Source organism: Anser cygnoides, chromosome 13 (assembly GCF_040182565.1).
Source record: "Anser cygnoides isolate HZ-2024a breed goose chromosome 13, Taihu_goose_T2T_genome, whole genome shotgun sequence".
In the NCBI taxonomy this organism is placed as follows: Eukaryota; Metazoa; Chordata; class Aves; order Anseriformes; family Anatidae; genus Anser; species Anser cygnoides.
In genome coordinates, this window is record NC_089885.1 from 21,038,104 (window position 1) to 21,056,997 (window position 18,894).

An 18,894-nucleotide genomic window follows, 5' to 3' on the forward strand; every position below is an offset into this window, starting at 1 on the left:
CGCGGTACGGGCACAGCTGCAAAGCTGAAGATTGCTCCTAGAAGCGGTGCTGGGGCTGACAATTTGTCGGTGCAGGGACAGGAGGGGGGCTGCCCGTGTGATTTACTTAATTAAAACGAGATTATCTCTAAATAGCGCACTAAGTAAGCACACTTGAAACATAAAAAGCAACAATACAATGTTTAGCATCTAATTGCACTGTGGCTTAAGTGAAGGTTTATATTGTCTGGAGCTTGCTGAACACTTTCGCAAAGAAAGACAAAAATGGGAAAACAGTGGCATGATCAATGTTGCTATTTGGTCCTCCTCAAATTGTTTTTCTTCTGTAAGTGTAGCCCAGCGCTTCTGTTACCATTATTACTCTCCCCTATTTTTCAGTCTGGTTTATGAAAGCTATTGATCCATCAGATGCTCGAAGATCCTGCTTCCCTGGCCGGGATGTCTCATCTGAAGCTATTATAGACTCTGCACACTGCAGTGGTTTAGGATCAATACCGCCATACGCGCTCACACGCTAGCCGAAGTGTAACTTAATTGATATGTTGGTTAGGAGATACTCAGGGATACTCGCGGTGCCACGAGTGTATCCGAGGGAAAGGGGAGCGTCCGCGCTGCTTCGTATCGCGTTGCAGAGAAGTGCAGTTCTGACAGCCAGCATCCGGCTCTTTGCTGCTAGGCTTGCCTTAATGATATTTGATTTGCCTCTTACCAGCAGGTAAATAATTGCATAAGACCAGGAGCTTGCTCAGAGGAAGGATGAGGGGGAAGACAGAGTCATTTTCTGATTTCCAGTTGCAAACTTGTGGTGTTCTTCTGGGAGGAGAGTGTCTTTGCTGGGGACGGGCTGACTTCAGCCAGTCAGCCTCTTCTTCCTCAGCACGTGTCACCCAGCATCCGAGATGTGTTGACCGCTGTTAGGGGGACATAGGGGGCTAGAAGGCATTCACAACCTTGGATTTACTCAACCTGCCCCAGCCACACACTCCCACCCGCCTGGGGACACCCCTTGTCCCCGTGAAGCCAGCCCCACAACACCCTAAGCATTTACCCCGCAGGGGCTGGCTCTCCACCTGGCCAGGGCCAGGTCCCTCTCCTGGAGCAGGAATTACTTTGCACATGTGGAACAATTTATCGTGAGCCGGCGCAGGGCTCCTCTCCAGGTCCTGGGCCACTGATGTGCCAGACGAACAGCACTTCTCTCTTCCCGCTTGCCTTCAGGTGTTCGGGGCTCCTTGTCGTTTTTACAGACATTTCCTGTGAACATCTCTGTATTTTAAATTGAAAAAAATAAATGACTTATGCGGCCTCCCTTCCTGCCATCAGCAGGCACGTGCTCTTGGCCCCAACTTTGGGACAATCAAAGCAGCATTTACCCAGAAAATAGATCTCAGGTTTTCGTTTGGTCTGTCTGCACTGGGATGGGAGGGTGCGAGGTGCTTTGCTTCAGATGGAGATTGATAGCCTAATCTGAGTCCCTGTGAGTAGCAAAGTGGATGGCAATCTACATTCATTTTGGAATTAATATTAATTCCAAGCAGATGAGGCCAAGCAAGCCACACACCAGGGCTATTTGCACAGCAGATTGAAGGCTCAGTGACATGGAGACACTGTTGAGCTTTAATTCCCTCTGCTGTGCTGCTGTGGAAGAAGGCGTTGTCACGGGTGGGTCAAATGGAGGCAAGATAAACCTGTGGCATGGTCACACTTTCGGCATCTGGGAGAGCGGAGCAGCGTCTTGGGAAGGGCAGGGAGATGGGGACGGCGTTGCCTGGCAGACGTGAAGAGCTCAGAGGGGAAGGCGTCTCCCTGCAGGACGTAGGAAGCTGGTGGCGTTTCCGACATAAATGGTCCCTCATCTGCTGCACCGTGCCGGGGCTCAGAGGAGCACAGTGTAAATAGGAAGGCAGAGAGCTGGAGTAACATCTCAAGACCTCAGTAACTCCTTGCTGGCATTGGGGAGCTAATGTGGTTTTTGCCTGTGGACTGGCAACACTTTATTCACTGCTGGGGATTTCTAATGGGGTCCCCCTCAGCTCTGCTCCCAGCCTTTCAATCCAAGTGTCCTTTGTGTGCAGGAACAGGCCAGCGGCTCTGCAGAGGACGCACTTCTGTAAGGGCTTTTAGCATCCTCTGTGTGTGTTCAGGGAGCCAGCTGGACAAGTTGAAGAGCTTACAGAACCGAAAAGGGCACGCGCCAGCTGTGGCACCTCGTTTAGTCCTTCTGCCCAGAGGAAAGGTGCGGGGGGCAAGGCAGGGACCTCCGCTGGAAGTCATTTGAGGTCTTGCTGGGTTTGGAGCAAGAGAAAAGGACGGACCAGTCTTCACTGCAGACCAGCTCGGCAGGCATGTCATTGCTGCTAGGGGCAAGCAGCGGTATTAGCATGCTCGTCAGCAGACAGAGAAAGGAAAACAGAGCTCAGGAAGGGAGCTGGAACTCCCAGCTCTATTTCCTTCAGCTTTAGGGGCTGATGGCACAGGGAGCCCCACACGGGCAGTACGTTTTGATGCCAAATGTATTTCCTTTCCCTCTTCCACTCACAGACTCGCTGATGTGAGGTCGGCAGGTATGCGCACGCACAGCTCCCCTCTGCGCCTGGCTGCACGGCGCCCGCAGCAGCCGCCCCGCGCTGGATGGGGACAGGCTGCTGGGAGGTTCGGGCTGGCTTTGTGTTGTTCTTTCAAATATCCTCGGTTTTGTGATGCTTAATAAGAATATTCAAAGCCAAACCAAAGGTCTAATGTATTTTTGGCTGCAGCAGAAATAATTATCCCCTGTTCAGCCCGGCTTCTGAAGTCAGTAGCTTGTAACAGCTGCCTGAGGAATTAGTTCCAAATGCAGGGAGCTGTACGGGGAGAGAATGGAGATTTCGCTCACCCAAACCACGATGCTATCCACCCACCGGAGGAGCAGGAGCAGCCTCTTCTGCATAGCGAGGGTGTCCTGGCACGGGATCAGGCTGGCAGCAGCCCAGCTCAGAAGCATCTATTAGCAGGGCTTGAACTTATGTCAGCCAGGGGCTGGGCTAATTCCACTTTCTGAGACCTCTCTGGGTTTCTGCCCAAAATCCCTACCTAAGATAATCTGAAATGAATGTCAGGCTTTATCTGCAAATATAATAGCATTCTTGCGGAAAGCATAACTTGATTTCATTATTGAAAAAAAAAAAAGGGGGGGGGGGGAAGTGGGGAAAAAAGCCTTCTAAAGCATGGACAGCCCTGCAGGAGAGTGCAGGCAGGTCACCACAGCAAGCCCCCAGGGGGTGATGCTGGCACAGGCAGGGGTAGCAGACCCCACAGGCTGTGTGCCCAGGCACCACCACCACCAATACAACCAGCATTCGGCATTCGTCCTGCTCAGGACACGGAACAAGGTATTTTTTATTCTATGGTCTGAATTACATCACAAAAATTGAAAGCTGTTCGTAGGCTATTTTCAATCTGAAACCAAGTAGAATTATTCTATTAAACAGGTTACTATGAATAATTCACTCGGACTCTGGAGGTGAAGGTGGCACCCGTTACAAGTACAGAAGGGCTTTGCTGAAGAGGTGAAAGTTTGGGCTGTGCTGGGAGCAGGGTGCCCGGAGTGCCAGACCTGGGGCTGCTGCTGGTGTCAGAGGCAAAATGCTCGTCCCAAACTGCTGGTGGATGTCAAGGTGCACGGCAGCCGCCCCCCTGCCACCCACGTCCCCCTGCCACCCACGCTGCCCCGCGGTGAGACGGCGACCTTGTCCCCACACCACCACCTCTGGTCGGGCAGCCAGGCTCAGCCAGCCCGGGAGAACCTCATTTCACAAGGTGGCAATTAAAATTTTATGCTCTGAGTTTTCCCTGAATGATTTTAAAACATCTTTTCTGATGACTTCCTAGTAGCGAGTTGAGTAAATTAGAATCGGAGCGCAATCAACATCCTTAATTCAGATGCCAGCCCGGGATCCGCTGGGGAGGCTGCATCTGAGCAAGCTCTGCCTCCCTGAGAAGGTCAAGGGCTGGGCGTCCTCGGGGGCTGCGCCCTTGGAGCATTGTCAGGAGGAGAAGAAGCACCAGAAAGTAGGACACAGTCCCCCAAGTAGCACAAAAATCCCGCCCCGCTCAGCACACTTTACTTCTTTCCTTCACACGCATGTTTTCTGTCACATCTGAGGAGATGTGACTTTGATGATATATGAATAAAGGCACCTCGCTGGCAGCTGTGAGGAGCTCAGCCCGCTCCCCTCCACGTGCCCCAGGGAGCAGGGCGCAGGAGCGATGCCCACCACGTGCCTGCCACGAGCTCCTTCCCCCTGGAGCCGGCCCCAGCAATGCTTTGGCTTTGGAGGCAGCTCCTCAGCTCTGCTCAGTCCTGCACCCACCTCGGCACGTAGCGAGGTGCCCGCTGGCCCTGCTGCCCCGTGCTGCCCGCAGCCAGTGCTGCACATTGCACGGGAAGGTGCAGCCGGGGCCATCGCTCTCCAGAAGCTCCGCACTAACCCTGCGCACCCCAGGGAAGCACTTCACAGGGCCCTGGTCCTGGGTTTTGTACAGTGGGTTTGGAAGACAGCACAGACCTGGAGAAGGATGTGTCCATGGGCACGGGACCAGCAGAGGACAGCGGCTCTGGTGTGCGCTGTGTCGGTGCGCACACGGACATGCAGTGCTGGGGGGCTGCACCCCGGCACCTTCCCAAACACAGAGCGGTTGTGAAACTCCCTGCAGTACAGCCCCAAGGTGAAACCCTTGGGCAGAGAGCAGCCCCTCTTAGAGGAGAAGTGTGGGAGAGCTTCTCTTTCCAATTAAAAGCTCGGCAGCTCTGATATGCTGCAGCTGGGTTGCTCGCCCCGTCCCTGGGGTGCACAGGCAGGGCTGGGTGGGCCCAGCCCTTAACAAACCGCAGAGCAAACGGCACGCAGGGGTCAGGCTCTCAGCACCCTGCGCTCCTCAGAACGAGCTCAGGCACATCATTGGAAAAACATTGTGTTACAACCTACGGTGCTGGGTGCTAACGGGGACCGGGCAGGCACCGGCATGGAGCAGGGAGCAGGGAGCAGGACCTGGAGCACTCCGGGGCCCCCGGAGGAGCAGCTCGGCCCCCTGGGGCGATGGGCGCTGGGTGCAGGGACAGGAGGGACACCGCCGTCCGGCTCGTGGCCAGGCTGCTGCGGCTCCCCGCTGCCCCCACTGAATGAAAGCTGTTTTTGTTTCGCCTCCTGCCTGAGAGCGGAGGTGTGTAAACAGGAAGAGGCACTCCCCGTGCACCCGGCGAGCGGAGAACGAGGTGTTGAAAAGATGACAGCCGGCTCTGCCAGAGCCTTCACCTTGCTGAGGACAGGGGGAGGCCGGGAGGCCGGGGAGGGGGGGCTGCAGAAGGGGAGATGCTTGGAAAATTTCATCTTTTATTTCAGGAGGAGAAAATATTCTCCACCGCTTCCTGCCATCAAAGGTTTCTTGCTTTCTTCCACCCTGAAAAAATAAAGCCAGCGCTGTCGGGCCGCTGAGAGACGGAGGGGCAGCGGCGGAGCCGGGCGGGCAGGAGGACGGGCAGGATGTACCGTATGAAAAGCGCTCTATGCGGCTCAACTCTCCCGTGGGCAATAAGGGCTGCTGAAAAGCCCAGAAAGGCGCTTTATCACGGAGTGTTTATCGCTGAGGTCATTTCTGCCCTTCCCCTCTTCCAGCCTCCTCCTCCCTCCCTGTCTGGGGACCAGGTGCGGGGTTTCCGAGGACAGAGCCTGCGATGCCCCAGGTCCTCCCGGTGTCCCCCCAGTGCCACCCAGGCATCCAGTGGGTGCCTGTTTGGGGACAGCCTCGTTTAGCGCACTGTTATGTCAATGAGCAGCGAGCAGTCAGCCCCAGCAGTGCTCATGCAATGCCCTTTTTCTCCATGGCCCCTCATCCATCCCACGCCAGCAGCTACGTTTGGTGGCAGGATGAGACACCTCCATCCTTCGAACCGTCCCCACACCGTGCAGTAAGGCAGGGGACCCCGTCCCCGCTGCCCCTGGATGCCCACGTCCCCACACAGCGCCTGTCCTCTCCCCGGTGCGGGGCCGGGTGGCGTTAGGGGACAGCCAGCTCGTGGTGCCGGAGCGGAGATGCAGGCTGTAACCACCTGGTGGCACCAACTAAAGTTGTCTGAGCAGGAACTAATTACTGCCAGTTGCAGCCCTTGGCTTGGGAATTGCAGTGCAGTTTTTAGTATCTCTGTGGTTCGCCGTGTGGTTGTTAAACACCAAGTCATGTTTTATAGCTGCAGGGTTAATGGTTGTGGGCTGGAGTCGCGCAGCAGGGGATGGGTTTAGGCTCAGTCTGTGCAGCAAAAATAAGAGGTGAGGTAGTGCCCAAAGAGAGGGGCCGAGCTCCGCATCCCACACCGCTGCCTGCCACAGCTTGGGCTGGTTTGTGCTCCACTGCTGGGACAGGGCCCAGGAACAGGAGCTGTGCAGGGGGCAGGGGCCGGCCCCATGAGTGGGGACAAGGGGGTGGCAGTTTGGGGCTGCACAGGGGGGCTGAGCGCTCACAGCCCTGGTCTGCAGCACTGTGATGGAGAGAAATCCCCGTCCAGCCCCAGGTGGGACCCTGCGCAGTGGAGGAGGACCGAGGTGCTCTGGGCACCCTGTCCCACCCCAGGCATCCCCCAGGCCGCAGACAGATGGAGCCCGGGGGCTCCCAGCAGCTCCTGGTGCTGACATTCCCAAGCCCTCCTTGGAAAAAGACGCCACAGTACACCAGGGGACCTGGGGACACGCTGATGGCACGGTGGAGATGTAAGTGCCCCATGTGCGGTGGGTCCTGTCTGCAGCCAGCAAGGCGGATGGGTGCTGGGTGATGTTTTTCTCCGGGTCAGTAGGAAATGGATCCGTCCCCACTCCAGCGCTGCCCTCAGCCCGGAGGAGGCAGCAGAGGTGAGGTGATGCTGAGGCAGGATGCCTCCCGCCCGCTCCCGGAGCCTCCTCCCCAGCTGCCCTGCTCCACCGCACCATCCCGCTGCTCTGACACCTCCAGCAGCCATTTATTCACCCATTTTCCCCCAAAAGAAGCAGCTGCGTTTCATTTGGGATGCCAGGAGGTGTCCTGGCCAGAAGTCACCCTGCCGTGAGCGCTGTTTGCACATGCCTCTGGTGGGGGCACGTGGGGGCACCGCGGGCTCTGCGCCAGCTCCTGGCGTGGGACTGCCCCAGCATCAAGGCCCAGGGCAGCACCGAGGGCTGCGGTCCCTGCTGCCCCGCAGCTGTCACCAGCAGAGCACCAGGCCCCAGGGTGGGTGGGAAAACCCCCCAGAAAAGCCCCCGGTCAGGAGAGAGGCTGCAGGACCCCGCAGGTTGGGCCTCCGGGACGAGAAGTCCCTGCGGTGGCTGTGCTGGCCGCTTGTTGATAGCAGCTGGCTCTCGTGGGGCCTCAAAGCAACCCTTAAACTGTCCAAACAAACACTGATCTCACAGTTTTCCCAGCCAGCATGTAATCTGTCACTGGCTCTGCTTTATCGCGGGGTGGAGCAGCGCCCAGCTGCGGCGTTCCCTCTGCTCCAGGGCTGACCCTGCTCTGAGCACCAGGAGCAGCAGTGGCCAGGGCACGGCCAAGGGGCAGAGGGCTCGAGCTGTCCCGTGTCACAGCATCACTCTTCTGTCCCTGATAAAGCATCCTACGTCCTCTGGGGAATGGCACAGACAAGCACCAGGGCAGGCTGAGGGTGGGATGGTGTCCGATGGAGCTGAGACGAGAGGAAAGTGTCCGACCCCGTGAGCAGGGATGGAGCAGGACTCGCTGTGAACTGCACCATGCCCGTCCCAGCCCTGCACAAGTCTGCAGAAGCCTCCTCCATCCTTCATTTCCCCATGATATCGCTAAGCAGGACCTAAATTGACGGCAGGACATCTGATGAAAGAGAGCATAATTGCTTCAGGTTTCCTTCAAAAAGCATAGCTTGAATAAAGTTTGGGGGTGGGAGGTAGCAGCTCCTGATAGCTTCAGAGATTTATGTAGCTCAGCTGCTCCTGATCAGCCCCGACCACCTCCAGCTCCCCATCGTGTTTTCCACCCTTCCAGTGTCGTCCTGCGTGTTGAAATGTTTGGGTGTCTCCGGAGGACTGAGCCTTGGCCCCCATTAATCCCCCCTCACTAACCCGACAACAGGGAGGAAATTGGCTTCAATTAAATGTGTAAGGTTTCATTTCCCTTTGAAGTGCGGAGCAGCACAAGAGGCTGCTCCGGGAGGTCTGGAGAATAACCAGATAAACTGGGCCCAAAGTCTTAGAAGCAGGGACTTGCAAACTGGAGATGGGGCTCGTCGCCAGGACCAGACCCCAGCCCGGCGGTGGTTCCTCGTCCCTGGGGAGTGCCCCCATTCCCAGGAATGGATGGAAAGACAACAGGAGGAGCAGAGTGTTGGTGCCAGCGTGGGCAAGGCAGGGCCTGGCCGTGACGATCATGTGCAGAAAGGTCCCTTCGGGGCAGCCTGAGCTTCCCCAACCCATTTCAGCCACCCTTCGGGGCAGGAGAAGCATCCTCTGCCTGAGGTCGTGCTGGGCTGGGCTTGCTCCTTTCACAGATGTGGAGGTGGCACCTGGGCACGGGGATAGGGTCAGGGTTAGGGTCCGGGCACAGGTGCAGCATCCTTGTAGGCCAGTGGGGACACACATCCCCGCTCTGCTGCCCCTGTCCTGGGGACCGCGCACTTCTGAGTGCAGGGAAGGCTTCACCCAGCCTGGAGACACCACTGTGTGCTTAGTGAAATGAGGTCTCAAAACACCCAACCACATTTTCTGCATCTTCTGGCGCACTGTGGGAATAACAGATCACCAGCTACTGCCTGTCATCCATCCTGCTTATTTCCTGCGCAGGACCTGATTTATGCCTGCATCTCCTTCCTTTATGCCATCAGTGCATACTGATAGATGGCCCCTCTCTCTGCTCTTGCTGTCCCCTTGTGCTACATCAAACCATTAATTCTTTGCCAATGTAAACCTGTCTCGCCTTCAAGACTTTAATTTTGCAAAAGCATAAACACCTTATAATCTGCCTGTCTTTACCTAGCCGGCTCTGGAGCTTTCGCTCCCCTTCCCCTGGCCTTAGGTTATCTGGGGTGACAGCAGGGCTGCAGGTGAGGACAGCAGGGAACACGGCCTCCCAGCTCAGCTGCCCCGGCCAGCTGGGCAGGAAGAGATGCTCACCGTCCTCCGAGCTCCTCCGACACAGCCAGCAGCCTGGGTGCTCTCCTGGAGAGCTGGGGAAGGCTCGGTGAGGCCCAACAAGCTGTTACATCCAAGGGTCCCGTGCTCGGCAGGCCAGCTAGGGGTCTGAGCCCAACTGAGGCCTCTGGATAATGTCCAGGCATCCTGTGCTGGGAGAGTTCCATCCTGACCGAGCAGACTGGCATTTTATGGGGTTTCAGTCCTGGTGAGAGACTGAAAGTGGGGCTTTGGGGTGACCTGGGAAGCAGACACGTGCTTGCTGCCCGCTGCTGCTCTGCTCCCAGCCTGGCTCCTGCGCACGGTGCCAAGCTCACGAACGGCCTGGGGATGGCAGCTGGGGCACCTCCGGCAGGACTCATCCCCACCTCCTGGGGTTGCTCCAGGCTAAACGAAAGTGCCCTGGTGCAGAGCACGGCTGATAAGCCAGCCTCTAACGGGGAGGTGAGAACACATCGGCCCCAGCTCGGGGCACCCCCAGCAGCTCGGGAGCAATGCCAGCCCAGCGGTGGGATGCCCCAGCAGGGTGCTAGCCTCGGTGAAGCCTGGCACGCTGACCGGCACCCGCGCCACCCAGCCGTCACAGAGCCCCCAGCGAGCCCCTGCAGAGCTTTGTCCTTCCTCTCCTAACTTTTCTCTCTCCTCTTTGATCCTTATTTGAATCATTTGTCCTGATCTTTGGCAATTCCTACAGCATATAAAAATATGTGCCATTTCTCCCTTTGGGGAACGACATGAATTCGGTTTCATGGCTGTAATCCATTTAGTGTCAGGTTATTAAAATGAAGATATCTTTCAGCACTACAGACCTGTTAATCAGGGGAATGGCTTCAGAGGGCTTTTGTGGGCTCTGTTAATTTGTGCTGCATTGAGCCACGTAGAGCTGAGAGGAGCATTAGGGACGGGAGTGAAGGGAATAAATCAATAAAGTGGATTGAAGAGTGCTCGGCTGGCTTGCTATTCTGCGGCTGCTGTGTTCTGACTTAAACGCTTTACATCCATCACAGCCCGCAGATGTAACTCTGACTCGCAGGCAACAGGTTTTGTCCTCACCGGCGCAGTGCAGGTTCGCCAGCACGTCCAGCTGCCCGGACGCCGCAGCATCGCCCTCCCAGCCTGCACTCACAGCTCAGCCCTGCTAAACAGAGGACTTGCGTCCTCCCACCTTTCTGCTCGGCGTTTAGAAAATTAAAAGCTCGAACGCACTCCGAGAGAACCTCTTTGCCGCAAGGAACGAGGAGACAAGCTCTCATCTTTCCACCGGGGTGCCCCAGCACCACGCCGGGGCTGCCCGCAGCTGGGCTGCTTTCTGCGCCAGCGTCCCGCCGAGAAATGCAGCGGGGGGCGAGGGCCGGGCGGCGCCACGCCGCGCAGCGGGTGAAGCCGATGGATGTGCTGGGAAGAAAAGTCCCTGCTCCCACCTTCCATCCGGGCAGCTCCTCCCGGCAAGCGTCTTTGATGCAAGCGCAGGGAGGGAGTGGTAAATCAAAATAATCAATAATTAGCACTGCTCCCCCTCCAAGCCCGTGCCAATAGGTTGACTTTTAGAAATTCATGACTTCTACTAATTAGGATTTTCCTTTTATAATAATGGTATTCTGGCAAACAGAAATGCATAATGCCACCTCCACACTGCCTGCCTATCTGCTTCCAGTGGGAGAATCTCCAGAGCTCCAGTAAATACGACGGGATTACACAAAACCCTCTCTGCAGAAGGACAGCTAGTGTTCTGCCTTTTGGCAGGTCTGATCGTTTGTAGCTAATCTGGGGCACGTGTCCTTCTCCATCCTCCTTCTGGCTAGGAGGGAGCTCTTGTTTCTGAAGGAAATACTGCATTTTCATTAGGTTTAATTCTTTAGGCAAAAAAATCATTCATGTCTTCTGCCATTGAAACCTGGAAGCCTTATCATCTTGCTGTTAAAAATGATATTTTTCCTGAAATATTACAGAGCCGCAGCTTTTAAGCCTTCAGTATGGTCAGATAATGGAAAGATGGCATCAGGTCCATGCCTGTGGGTAGCTGTAAGGGAATTTTAGGGAGGTAGATGCTGGAAGTTAAGCACCAACAACATGTATTAGGATTGTTATCAAGCCAATGGTGTTGCTTAGAATAAAACAAACATAGAAGTACGACCAGCCTTAGGTTTTCCTGCACAGTGGCAAGGTGGGGAGCAAAGGCACCAGGTTAGGTGCAGGAAAAGGGGTGGCTGTAGAGACCCCGCAGCGAGCGCAGGTGGCAGGGAGAAGAAACCCAGCTGGCTTTAAGTACGGGGCAGCATGCAGAGAACTAGCCCCTAAAACTGCACGCTCCATTGACACCTGCTGGAGTTTGCCAGTCTCAAAGTTTCGCAACAGTAATCTGTAATTAACAATTTCATTTCCCTAAAATTTACTCATTGGCACTTGCTCACGCTGAGAATAACTGAAACACATTTTCAGTGCCCAGACTGAGCTGGCTGAGCTGCAGCACTCCAAAATCATATTACCAGACTTTTCCCAGCGCAACAAATCTCTCAGCTTTCAGACCCCAAAACCTCCAGGTTGTCTTTATCTACTTAACCTCAAACTTTGAAGCAAAAATAGCCCAGCTGGAGGACACGGCCGAGATATTCCAGGCTGGACGTGCGCCTGCCGAGGCTGTCGGGAGGGTGTGCCAGGCTGCTCACGCAGGGACCTCAGCTCCTGCTGCTGCCAGGAGGCAGCGGGGCCGCTCCACCAGCTGTGAGGGGCCAGCTCAGAAACCTGCCTCGCTCGTGGCAGCTTGGAGGAAGAATGGAGTTATTGGCCAAAATGCGTGGACAGCTCAGGGCACAGCTGCCTGCTCTAGAGCCTTTGACCAGCTGCGGCTTTGCAAGCGTTCACCTTGGGGACACACACACGTGGTGACTGCGGAGGAAAGGACAGTGGGTAGCAGGAAGGGAAGACCCCAGCCGCCTCCAGGGCCAAGCCTGGCTGCGGGCATACCCCAAAAAGCCCCCACAGGAGGGAGGACGAGGAGGTGCCAGCCGGGGGGGGGGGTGCGGGTCAGCCCCTCCCGGGGGGTCTGGCTTTGTTCTCCGTATGACTGAGGAGGCGAGGGGAGAACCTATGAAATCTGATTTGGGGTTTTAAGCGGCGAAGAAAGCTTGTGGCGCCTTTGGAAAAGACATCAATAGCTGGCATGCCTGCAGCCTGCCCTCCGCCTCCCTTCCCCCCGGCCGCAAGAGAGAGCGCAGGCACGAAGCTCTGGAGCTGAGGTTGCGGAAAACGCTCTTTGTCAGAGGAGGAGAAGAGATTTTCATGCATTCTGTGTACATTCCTTCTGGGCTGGCTCCGGCTTTGTATTTAAAAATCTCCTGGTAACTCTCATTTTCTGTACTCTGTCTGCCTCTCAGCTTTCTTTTTTTTTTCCTTTTCTTTTTTTCTCCAGGTTAGTTTATCTCATCTAGTGTCGGTCCCCCTCCATGCCCACTCCTCGTGCTCCCCGTCGTGCCAGGGCTGTCACCGGCTGCTCCAGGGGCTCTCGCGCACAGCTCACCCAAGAAAATGAGATCTCTGCTCACAAGCGACCACACACACTCCGGAGTGACAGAAGGTGGCAAAAATCCCCTTGATTCAGTTCCCTGGGGAGGACGTGATGCGGATCCTCCACCAGAGCAGCCTGCTGGGGCTGGGCGGCCGCGCAGCAGGAGCCTGGCCCGCGGTGCCTGCCGTGGGCACGGAGGTGAGGCTGCGTGGCACCCAGGGCACGAGCGATGCGATTAATGCCACGTGGCAGGACAGCGACTGAAAACCGAGCAGAACATCGCGGTCCTTAACACAAGGCTGAAGCGCCTCCTCTGCAGCCATAAATCCTCTGTCACAGCTGCAGGACCCCGCAGGCCGCGCCGGGTGACTCTGCTGACGTGCAGGCAGTCAGGGATCCCACGCAGTGTGCTTCTTATCTCATTCTGAACTCGGCTTGACAAATATTTTGAAGTTAAGAGCCATCAAGGGATTAAAAACATCAACATGCTCCGTTCCAGCCAGGTTACCAAAATGTTTCTTTCTTCCAAAGGAAACTTAACTGGAGGTAACTTCTTCCTGTGGAAAGGCCTGTTTTCAGTGAGGCAGTGCTGGCACGGCAATATAAAACCTTATCGACCCACTCCGTTTGGGAATCGTTGGAGAAACACTTGGGAATCACTGGAGACACTCTGCGGCTGGGGCCTGCCCCAGGCTCGGCGCCGTGCCCGCGATCCAAGGCGCTGGGGTCCGTCATCCTGCCGACCCCACGTGTCCCTTGCTGTCCCCTCCGTCCCAGCACCGCCACGGTCGGGGCCTGGTGGCAGAATCCAGCCCCGGGTGATGCCCTTACCACCACAAAGGTTCCCAGGCTGGGCTGACGAAGAAATGCTTGGGCTTCCCTCCACCTCGTAGGATTTTGTACATTTGTCTTGTGGGCCCTCGCCTCAGCCTCATCCATCCAAATTCTGCCGCGTTATTTTCTTTAGCAAATTCTCCTCACATACATGATAAATGCCACCCAAGACTTGGCCATTCTCTTCATGCCATTCAACAGACCGTAACACCAGGCTTGAACTGCAAAATCCTCTCTGGGTGGCAACCTAAAATTAGCCATGATGTATGAGGGTCTCCAAAGAGAGATACTGAAAGATAAGTTGCTTAAGAGGTTTAAAAAATGAACTGGGAGGATTCGGGGCAAAGAACAAGCCAGTGTCTGCCAGAAGGGAGGCAAAACCCACGCTGGTTTTAAGAAAGCCCTCCTCATTCAGCCTCTTGCTTCAGCAACATTAGTCTTAATGTCTGCACAGCTCTGAAAAGGAATTGAGACCAATTTGTGCCTCCTTTATGACTGCACAGAGTGCACTTAATTTGTAGGTCCTATGCAAATAGCAACCACTGTTTATCTGTTTTTAAATTCTTATCAACTGTGATACATTGTTTGTTTTTAAACAAAGAAAGGCTAGCATTTGAGTGATATTTCTCACTAATTAGAAGTTATTGTGTGGGACAGAGCAGAAAGGGCAGGTTGCCTTTTAGCTGAGACCATGTGTAAGAGCGCTCTCATTTTAATAAAGCTGAGTGCCGCTCACTGCCAGCTCCTAATCTGAAAAAGCAAAGTAAATATTTCAGCATTTAACAGCCAGTTTTCCATGCTTCAAAGCTTTGGGGGAAGAATACATTTTCATAATTGTACTTCTTAGCAATGAATTTGAATATATCTGGGGGAAAGGCAGAGAAGCCGGCCCTAGCACAGGCATGGAGCTGACGTGGCCCCGTGGGGGCAGAAGGAACGTGCCAGTGGGCAAGCTGTCCCTGCGTGCCAGGACAACCTCCCATCTCCGTGCCTGGCCTAGGAGGCACCAGGACAGGGCTCCAGCATGGGGAGGTGACCTGCTCGCTGCCCGGACACTCCTAAAGCAGGACCAGCAGCTGATCTGAGGACAGAAAGGTCACCCTCTCTGTCCTGGGGCACAGCAGGAGCGGGGACGTGGTCTCCACCAGGTTGACATGGGCCCCTTGTCACGCACGTGTCACCTCAGCTGCCTTTCCCAGGGAGCTGGAGCTGTGTGACCATCTCTAGACCTCAAACCATTTCATTATTTTATTTTTTTTCCTGCAGAAAACTTCATTCTAAAGCTAATTCTTCCAGTCAGCGTAGTGAGCCCAGTTCTATTGACTTGTAGGCCTTTGTGAAGCTCATTAGTTTTCTGCGGTCTTTGCCTTAAACTTTGAGGCCAAGGGAGTAGTCCCATTAAATAAGACGGCATAATCTCAGCACACAAGTTTTGCGGTAGATACCAATTAACAAATTTGATGATGCTTTTAGCTTTTTTTGTGTGGCCCCGAGACAGTGGGACAGGCATAGGCTGGAGAGGCTTGTATGCATTTATAAAGGGCAGGTTAATAGCTAGGATAGCTGCTTCGATATCGGAAGGATTTTGAAGACCCTGGGAAGCTGTGAATGCGGAGGAGTGTGGGTATGATGGAGGACATCCTGCAGAGAAAAAGGGAGCGCTGGCCTGCAGGATATCCTGAGAGAGGGAAGAGCGAAGCAGATTGGCTGTCTGATGGCCTCTGTTGGAAATTATCATAAAATCTTTAAAGCAAATAAAGTTCCCTTAAATTGAAAAGGTATTATTTGAATGCTTTCTGAAAGAAGAGGCTTGAACAGCATGATCTATTCTGTCTCCGAAATGTCACGAAGCATTTATACAGCTGCTCAGCTGGCATTAAAATCTAGGTCTTCTGCGGGAACGTGGCAAACAGCCGCAGGTCACCGGGATAAGCCCGAGACCTCAGGCAAGGCGTGGCTGGGCCCGGCAGCCGGCAGCGGGATGCTGTGGGTGCTGCGGGATGCTGTGGGATGATGTGGGAGCTGTGGGATGATGTGGGTGCTGCAGGATGCTGTGGGTGCTGCGGGATGCTGTGGGTGCTGCGGGATGCTGTGGGTGCTGCGGGATGCTGTGGGTGCTGCGGGATGCTGTGGGATGATGTGGGAGCTGCGGGATGATGTGGGAGCTGTGGGATGATGTGGGTGCTGCAGGATGCTGTGGGTGCTGCGGGATGCTGTGGGATGATGTGGGTGCTGTGGGATGCTGCAGGCGCTGTGGGGAGCCACGGGCAGCACCCCGCGGGCACCTGCCGGAGGTCAGCAAGGTTTCCAGGCTGGAAAGCAATTTCCCCACATAACGCCAAGGACTGCCTCAGGAAAACGTCAGCAAGCAGTTTTGGGAGGGCTGGGTACGCCAGCAGAAGTGTGGACGCCTCTCCTGCTGATTATCTCCTCTCTCCCCTGGTCCTCTTCCTCGCAGCCTGCCACCTTTCTTCCATCTCGCTGCCCTCTCCTCGCCTCCTGCACATCCCAACTCCCGACGTGCTGAGCCTTGCTGCCAGGCGCTCACAGCCCACCTCTGCCTGCTGCTGGGCTCCTCGTGCCCAGAGGCAGTGGTAGGCACCTTTGCCATCTCAATAACAACTGAGAGGAGGTGTCTGGAGATGCGAGGGTGATGGGACATGTTCACGGCTTCCGTCCCCGCAGGGGCTGCCCTGAGCACCCCATAACACCCCACCGCTTGCTGCCAGCACAGAGTTTTCCTCCAGCCCGAGCGCTAGTGGCTTATGGTGAGCACCTCGCCTTTGATCCTTTCTCATGGCTGTGGTTCCCTGTTTACACAGACAACCACAGATCTTTGTATTTGCATTCATTAACTCTTCTGAAGCATTTTTTGATCGCCGTGATAAGGCTCCCAGTGTCTAAGCAGGGACCGAGCCCACATCCCAGCATTTCCTACCTTGCCCCAACAGATCCCTCTGAGGTTCTCACAAGCGATGCGGGTTTGTTGATCGTGGCAGCCATCCCAGACAAACCCACGGGAGGGTGGATGTCTCCTCCCTGGGCAAGGACGCCTTTTGTTCCCGAGAAGGCCGAGGCACGGGGAGACCCACCTCGTGAAGGCCAGCCATGGGCGAGGACCCTTCAGGTAGCAGGGAGGACACGCCTCACTGACAGAGCTTCTCCTTTACGTGCATTAGGGATTTATTTTTTTTTTTGGTCGCTTTTATCCTCCTAGCCTTTCTGGCAGGCTTTTGAACATACATAATGACTTGGAAGGTACAGTAAAGGTTCTGGCATCTGCGCAGTGCGGCGGGAGCGGAGCCAAGACACTGGCCCGCACAGTGGTTTCATCCCATTTGCAAACTATAAGGCTGCCTTTGAGCAGAGGGGGGCAGTGCGAAAGAACATGTGCTAAACATCATGTTGGGAAGCTTAGCGCATTAAGGGGAACAGCGTGCTGGCTACGGACAAATGGAAACGGTTTGCGATTTGTTATAGGAAAAGGAGAGGCAAGGAACAGTCTCTTTTGATTTAGGTTTAGTGCACGGTCTGTCAGGGCAGGTATGATGGTCTTCTCTAGGTATTTTAGCCAAGCAAGCGTCAGAGTGGCATAAATCAGTTTAACCCGAGTCTGTCAAACCTTTGAGAAGAACTCCTCGGTATTTGAGAGTTCACACATACAGAGGTGTACAGACACAAGGTAACGAGACGGAAAGAGAGTCTTTGGGAAAATAGAAACCCAGACACCGGCCCGCAACATGTGCTTCGAGCTCGGGCCCCGAGAAGCTTCTCTCAGCCACCTGGGCTGGCACGGAGCTGAGCTGCTCCTGCTCAGCCCTGCTACGTCCTTTACAACCTCACATGCAAGGGTGACTGCTGCCTCTGACAGCTCCAGAGATAACGAGAGGCCGGCTCGTTAGGCATCAGCTCACCCACAGTATCTGCACAGCTCCCTTCTTACCACAGCACGCAGTGCCCCACGGCAGACCTCGGGTGACCAGGCTGCTCTCAGAACCCAAATACCTGCACAGCGGACAGACGTCGTCCATCCCCGTGCTGCTTGGGACGGCGGCATGGACGAAGAGCGAACCTCAGCGCTGGCGTTGTGGCTGCTGACTGACGGGATCGGGTGGGTCAGGTGCCCTGGGATTTGGGAAAAGGTTCAAAGCTACAGGCAAAAACTGAAATCTCTCCTTCAAAGAAATGCCGATCTGTCCCTGACTTTCCCCAGCCCGAGCCTGCAGGAGGCTGTTTGGTCAATGCAGGGACAGCGGGCAGGCGGCTGCAGCCAGCCGAGAAGCCCAGGGTCCTACAGAAACAGAAGGGCTTTTCCAGACCTTTTTAAACTCAGCATCCACAAAGCAGTGCCCACGTATCAGTTTGGGGACATAAAAGGGTTCACAGAAGAAGCCAGCTGAGAGTCTCCCAGCAAGCCACCTTTCCCGAGACCTCGGCAGCCCCTCGGCTCTTGTCCCTCCCTGGCCCTGTTCCCACTCACAGCCGCACCTGGCACGGTTCCGAGGGTCCTCGCCGCTCCCCGCCGGGTGCAGCAGCCACCACGGTGCGGCACGGCTCGGCTTGGCACGGCTCGGCACGGCTCGGCTCGGCACGGCTCAGCACGGCTCGGCTCGGCTTTGCACGGCTCAGCACGGCTCGGCTCGGCTCGGCACGGCTCGGCTTTGCACGGCTCAGCACGGCTCGGCTCGGCTCGGCACGGCTCGGCACGGCTCGGCTTTGCACGGCTCGGCACGGCTCGGCTTTGCACGGCTCGGCTCGGCACGGCTCGGCACGGCTCGGCTCGGCACGGCTCGGCACGGCTCGGCTTTGCACGGCTCGGCTCGGCTTTGCACGGCTCGGCTCGGCTCAGCACGGCTCGGCACGGCTCGGCACGGCTCGGCTCGGCTTTGCACGGCTCGGCTCGGCTCAGCACGGCTCGGCACGGCTCGGCTCGGCTTTGCACGGCTCGGCACGGCTCGGCTCGGCTTGGCTCTGCTCGGCACGGCTCAGCGCGGCTCGGCTCGGCTTTGCACGGCTCGGCTCGGCTTTGCACGGCTCGGCACGGCTCGGCACGGCTCAGCACGGCTCGGCTCGGCTTTGCACGGCTCGGCTCGGCTCGGCACGGCTCGGCTCGGCTTTGCACGGCTCGGCACGGCTCGGCTCGGCTTTGCACGGCTCGGCTCGGCTCGGCACGGCTCGGCTCGGCTTTGCACGGCTCGGCACGGCTCGGCTCGGCTTTGCACGGCTTTGCACGGCTCGGCTCGGCTCGGCACGGCTCGGCTCGGCTTTGCACGGCTCGGCATGGCTCGGTTCGGCTTTGCACGGCTTTGCACGGCTCAGCACGGCTCGGCTCGGCTTTGCACGGCTCGGCACGGCTCGGCTCGGCACGGCTCGGCACGGCTCGGCTCGGCA

At 56.2% G+C, this 18,894-nt stretch overlaps 1 long non-coding RNA gene across 1 annotated transcript in view; it reads right to left on the reverse strand.

Moving 5' to 3' along the window:
• The window catches only part of LOC125184830 (uncharacterized), a 45,018-nt gene extending 26,886 nt beyond the window's left edge, over positions 1-18,132 (reverse strand). Inside the window, exons 1-2 of the long non-coding RNA XR_010834807.1 lie at positions 17,992-18,132; positions 17,509-17,628 (exon numbers count right to left, since the gene is read on the reverse strand). This is a non-coding gene — a long non-coding RNA (uncharacterized lncRNA). The remainder of the gene's footprint in view (positions 1-17,508; positions 17,629-17,991) is intronic.
• Between the last annotated feature and the right edge of the window lie 762 nt (positions 18,133-18,894).